The 5,530-nt window shown below is 42.0% G+C and overlaps 1 non-coding gene across 1 annotated transcript; it reads right to left on the bottom strand.

The window, feature by feature from the left end:
• Positions 1–3,205: 3,205 nt before the first annotated feature.
• On the bottom strand, positions 3,206–3,328 carry LOC139163291 (U6atac minor spliceosomal RNA). Its single transcript, XR_011558454.1, has one exon. It is a non-coding gene; the product is annotated as a U6atac minor spliceosomal RNA (small nuclear RNA).
• Positions 3,329–5,530: the final 2,202 nt, after the last annotated feature.

Raw genomic sequence — 5,530 nt, 5'->3', positions numbered from 1 at the left:
ATGATGGCATGTAACCATGTGGTCCAACCTTCATTCCTTTGCTTGAGCGATGGCGCCGTCCTCCAATTCTGGGTACCCTGCGCCCCAGCCTATGCCATGTGGCTGCCAACCGCCTGCCCATGCACACATACTCCCTGTTAACAGACTGGGCCTCCTGTTGCTGGCTCGCTTCACTCCACTGATGGGCCAGCTGTACACCATAGTCGCAGTCCCATGTTCCTGTATTCCTCTCAGGAAATCATAATACCCCTCCTCCAGTATTAAAATGCCAGGGGGATTAGCCAATATGTTCCGTGGCCTTGCTTGCTAACCCAGGGAGTAAAATAATTGCAAGAAATTTATGAAGATAAGCAAAGGCCCATGCCAATGCTTTCTTTACCGTTAGCGCATGGATTAGCTTTACCAACATGACTTAATCAATATAACCATAATATTAATGGTACCATCCTGGCACCACGACTTCAATATTGTTTATGATAATAACATTTTCTGAATTATTCATTAAAAACAATTAATATAATGCTTAATAATTATATTAAGCTTAAAATCAACTCAAACGTGAGTTTGATTCAGATGGCCTCAATGCTTAGCGTTCTTGCAAGCCCCCCATTCCGGTAAGTGACTATACCATTTCTTATGAAAAAACTAAAGGGGGTTGAGATAAGCCGACTAATTTATTTATTTATTTATTCGATTTTTATGCCGCCCTTCTCCTTAGACTCATGGCGGCTTACAACATGTTAGCAATAGCACTTTTAAACAGAGCCAGGCTATTGCCCCCTCAATCCAGTTCCTCATTGTCTTACTCATGAGAGGATTAGCCAGAATTTGGGAGATTTCCAACCTTCAGCATGGTAATGACATGGGGATCTGCAGGCTGTAGTTATGGTATTAATAGTATCTTTCAGTTTTGCTTGTCCAGAAAGAGGGGGGGGGGCTTGCTACCAACTACACCCGTACTGTTGTAGCCTCCAGTACAATAACTTCACATTTGGAAATGTGGCAAAAATTCAGAATATTAGTAGCACCATTCGGGGAGACATAATGACTTCCATGGCAACTGCTCCAGGATCTGGCACATCATGATAATAATAATAATAATAATAATAATAATAACAATAATAAATACCCAGGAGCAAGCACATAAGAAAACCCCCCCTGTTACCAAGTACTCCTTTAGTGCAGTACATCACTAGTTAAGTATGGCCATAAAATTAACAAAGATAATTCCTCAGGGCATATTTGACCAGGAGGATTGCCATTAAGCCAACTTGAAAGTGAAGAGGAAAACATACCAAAGTAAACCTCTGGCCTGATAACATGTATATATTCTCAACAAAAGCTTTAATAAACAAATTTTCTATGTAAGGTGTAGAACATGTTTCACCTGCCATAACAGTTTATATTAACACTGTCACCCTTCTTAAAGTGTGAGAGCAATTATTTATTTATTTATTTTAAATTGAGGGTAAGGGAGCAGCATGAGGCTATGTTTACTTACCGCCCAATAACCTAATTGCTATTTTCAATGTGATAAAGAAACATATGCCAGACCTGTCTGCCAAACAGCTTCTTAGGTCCCCATTCCACAATGCTTCAAAGAAAGGACAAGATATATTTCTACACAGTGCTCTCGGTAGGAGATCCTTACATAGGAAGAAACAAATCCTTTATATTCAGCAGCGCTGTTCCAAATGAAGTGCAGAAATTTATAATGCTTGATAAAAGTGTAATAAAGGTTAACAGCCTTCCAAGTAGCAGAAAACCCTCATCATTTGTTGTAGTGTTTCTTCTAAACCCGCTTATGAGCAGAAGCCAAGGTTTTAACTGCAAAGTTGCTGTCAAAAGCCAGCTAAGTCCCCTGAAGCTATGATGAACAAAAGGGGCCAAGGTCTATAGTAATGCTACAGTCTTTTGATCACTACAAGCCATTCTCACTGACAAAGCAGTCTTTCCATAGATCCAGTTGCTCAAACACCACCTAACCTGGTTTCATGGCTACTATCCCTGCTTGTTATTGTCCCTCTTGTGAGAAAATGCCATAGGAGGGCGCCATTATCCACTGGGTATGAAAGAACTGTTATCAAATGGTAGTGAGACCGGGCTGCTGAAAAGCATTTCAAATATGAAATTTTTAATCCCCATACCATTTCTATGTCCACCACATTATGGTTCAATTATATGTCTCGTTCTAACCAATGCTCATAACCTAGTGGCTTGTTTGGCCTACCCCAATATTTAACTGGCGTACAGGAGCCTTATTTCTCCAAATTTGTGTACGCTAAAAATTGCCTTAAGGGGATGCTCGGATTGCCCTGTGGAATTGGTGGGGCGGGCAGAGGGGGGGGGGGTTTCCCCCACCACCCCCGCTGTAATATCACAACCCATGTGTTGTGACCCTCAGTAAATCAGTTTAATTTCAAATTAATTCATTTTAAGCTCACTCAATTCAAATATACTAACTTAATAAATTAAACCATTCTTATAATTCATTAAGCACAATCCATTCCCATATACTGACTTAATAACCTAAATCATATTTTTTTTTTAATCACTTTATGTTCAACCAATTCCCATATAATCGTTTCAATAAATTAGCTCGTTTTAATTCATTCCTCTTATGATCAGTTCATTCCAGTATACTAGCCCAAATTAAATTAGATCATTTTGATTCATTTATTTTAAGTTCAATCAATTCAAGTCTATTGACTTAAATCCATAAAATCATTTTTATAATTCAATTCGAGCTCAATCAATTTTACTATACCGACATAATAAATAAATCATTTTATCAATCAGTTTATGCTAAACCCCTTCAAATATACAGTTTAAATAAATTAAATCAGTTAATTTCTCAATCCACTCAAGTATACTGACTTAAAAAATTAGATCATTTTGATTCATTCATTTTAAGCTCAATCGATTCAAGTCTACTGACTTAAATCTATTAAATCATTTTAATAATAATTTTATGGCATACTTGTTATGACTGACCATCTAAAATAGCACCAAACAAATGATAGTTTATTCCATACCTCATCAAATAATCTCCCTAATGAAGTAAATAGTCTGAAGACAAATCATGACTTGCCCAGAGTTGCCCCAGTGAGATGGGCAATATATAGAATGTAATGTAATATAAACAAACAAACAAAGAATGTTTATTTTAGATGATTTCTTTGTGTGTGTGTGTGTGTGTGTGTGTGTGTGTGTGAAGTAATGCCATGAAGTAAGTGGTAGAGCCTTAACCCTACGCGTGTTGCAAAGACCACAAGGGCCTCTTCCATCCTTATCCAGGGGAGTGCTAATCTCTCCTTTCATACAACATCACGGCCATTACCAGTTTGCTGAACCGGAATGAATGGAAGCAACCCACCACTTTTGCAGATCGGTGTCTAATTGAGATGCCTCAAGTGAAGGGGGGAGGGAAGGGCGCCGGCATGTTGAAGTCAGGCCTTGCCCCGCCCCCACCCCCTACAAAAGCAAAGCTCGGCGCAACCTGCCATGCTGGGAACGGTGTGCGTGCAAGCCACGTGGCACACACCCCGGCGCCACCCTGTGTGCGGCCCGCCCGAGACCCCTGCACTCGCAACACAAACCACGTGGGGGAAGGTGCTGCTGCCGCTCCCTCCCCAGCACTCGCCCTGGTGAAAGCTCTGTGACCATCGCCAACTGGGCCGTCCGAACCACGATCCCAGCAGGCAAGCAGGCGAAGCCTCCGTGCGCCCCGCCGCCACCCACACAAGGTGGGGGGGGGCGGAGCCACCGGCCCCCGTAAGCCATCCGACCACCTTTCCCCTTTCCCCAAGCAAAGTAAACCTGAGCTGCCCCTGGCGATCCTTAGCGATCCCAGGGGTTCCGAAAAGGCATCGTCCTCAGCTTCTTCCTAGCGGGAGAAAAGGCTTGCTGGTCCGTTTTGCGGCGAGCTCGTCGGCAAGGGAAGCCAGGGGAGGGCAAGCAAGCCCTGATAAAGGGCACATGCCCCGCCCCTCGGCTTTCCCAGAATGCCCGAGCGGCCGCTGATTGCTCAGGGGCGTTCCCACGCTATCGCGGGGAACGCCCCCCAGCTGATGGGGGAGCCGAGTTGGTTCCCGCCATCGGCAATTTTCGTCCAGGCGATATTTCGCCTGGCCTTTCATCTCTGCACGAGTCAAAAAGAGAGCGGGGAAAATATTTACTGACCCCTCACATCCTGGACACAAATTGTTTCAACTCCTACCCTCAAATCGTCGCTACAGAGCACTGCACAGCAAGACAACTAGACACAAGAACAGTTTTTTTCCGAACACCATCACTCTACTAAACAAATAATTTCCTCAACAATGTCAGACTTTCCACTAAATCTGTACTTCTATTCTACTTTTTTTTCTCATCATTCCTATCACCCATTTCCTCCCATGTTGACTGTATGACTGTGACTTGTTCCTTGTATCTTAAGATTTTTATTAATATTGCTTCTTCATTGCTTATTTGACCCCTATGACAATCATTGAGTGTCGTACCACATGATTCTTGACAAATGTATATTTTATTTTATGTACTCTGAGAGCATATGCACCAAGACAAATTCCTTGTGTGTCCAATCACACTTGGCCAATAAAAATCTATCTATAATCTCTTCCTTGTAATGATACTGCACATCTGTAAAAAACACACACCTCAGAAAATGCTTGCAGTAAGATATGCAGTAAGTAAAGTGCAGAGGAGATAGAAGTACTATTTTATTTATTTATTTATTTATCTATCAGATTTGTATGCCGCCCCTCTCTGTAGACTCGGGGCGGCTAACAACAATAATAAGACAATATAAACAAATCTAATATTTAAGTTAATTTAAAAACCCTAATTTAAGAAACCAATCATACATACAGACATACTATGCATAAATTTTATAAGCCTAGGGGCAAGGGAAAATCTCAATTCCCCCATGCCTGACGACAGAGGTAGGTTCTCAGGAGCTTACAAAAGGCAAGGAGGGTGGGGGCAACTCTGATATCTGGGGGGAGTTGGTTCCAGAGGGTCGGGGCCGCCACAGAGAAGGCTCTTCCCCTGGGTCCCACCAAACGACAGTGTTTAGTTGACGGGACCCGGAGAAGGCCAACTCTGTGAGACCTAACTGGTCGCTGGGATTCATGCGGCAGAAGGCGGTCTCAGAGATATACTATATAATGCATATACAGATAAAATTATACTTACATAATAAAATAACAGAATAACAGAGGTGTAAGGGAACTTGGAGATCTCCTAGTCCAACCAGTGATGGGATCTTATAGGTACGGTTAGGTACACAGAACCAGTAGAAAAATTTTGGTCAGGTACACAGAACTGGGGGGAAAAAATATTATTTTTTCTTTTTTGCCCTTCTGGGCTCTGGGTTTGTTTTTTCTATTACAGTAAATGAGGTAGAAGGTGTATAATTTTAGAAGAGCCGTGTATGTGTGTGTGTGCATGTTTACATATGCATACAGTTTATATAGTAGATAATGTATATTTTTGGGTGCCTGTGGGTAATATGTATGTGCACATATGG

This window comes from Erythrolamprus reginae, chromosome 2 (genome assembly GCF_031021105.1).
Source record: "Erythrolamprus reginae isolate rEryReg1 chromosome 2, rEryReg1.hap1, whole genome shotgun sequence".
Classification (NCBI taxonomy): domain Eukaryota; kingdom Metazoa; phylum Chordata; class Lepidosauria; order Squamata; family Dipsadidae; genus Erythrolamprus; species Erythrolamprus reginae.
Note: the sequence above shows the minus strand (reverse complement) of the source record. Positions and strands in the feature narration are given on the sequence as shown.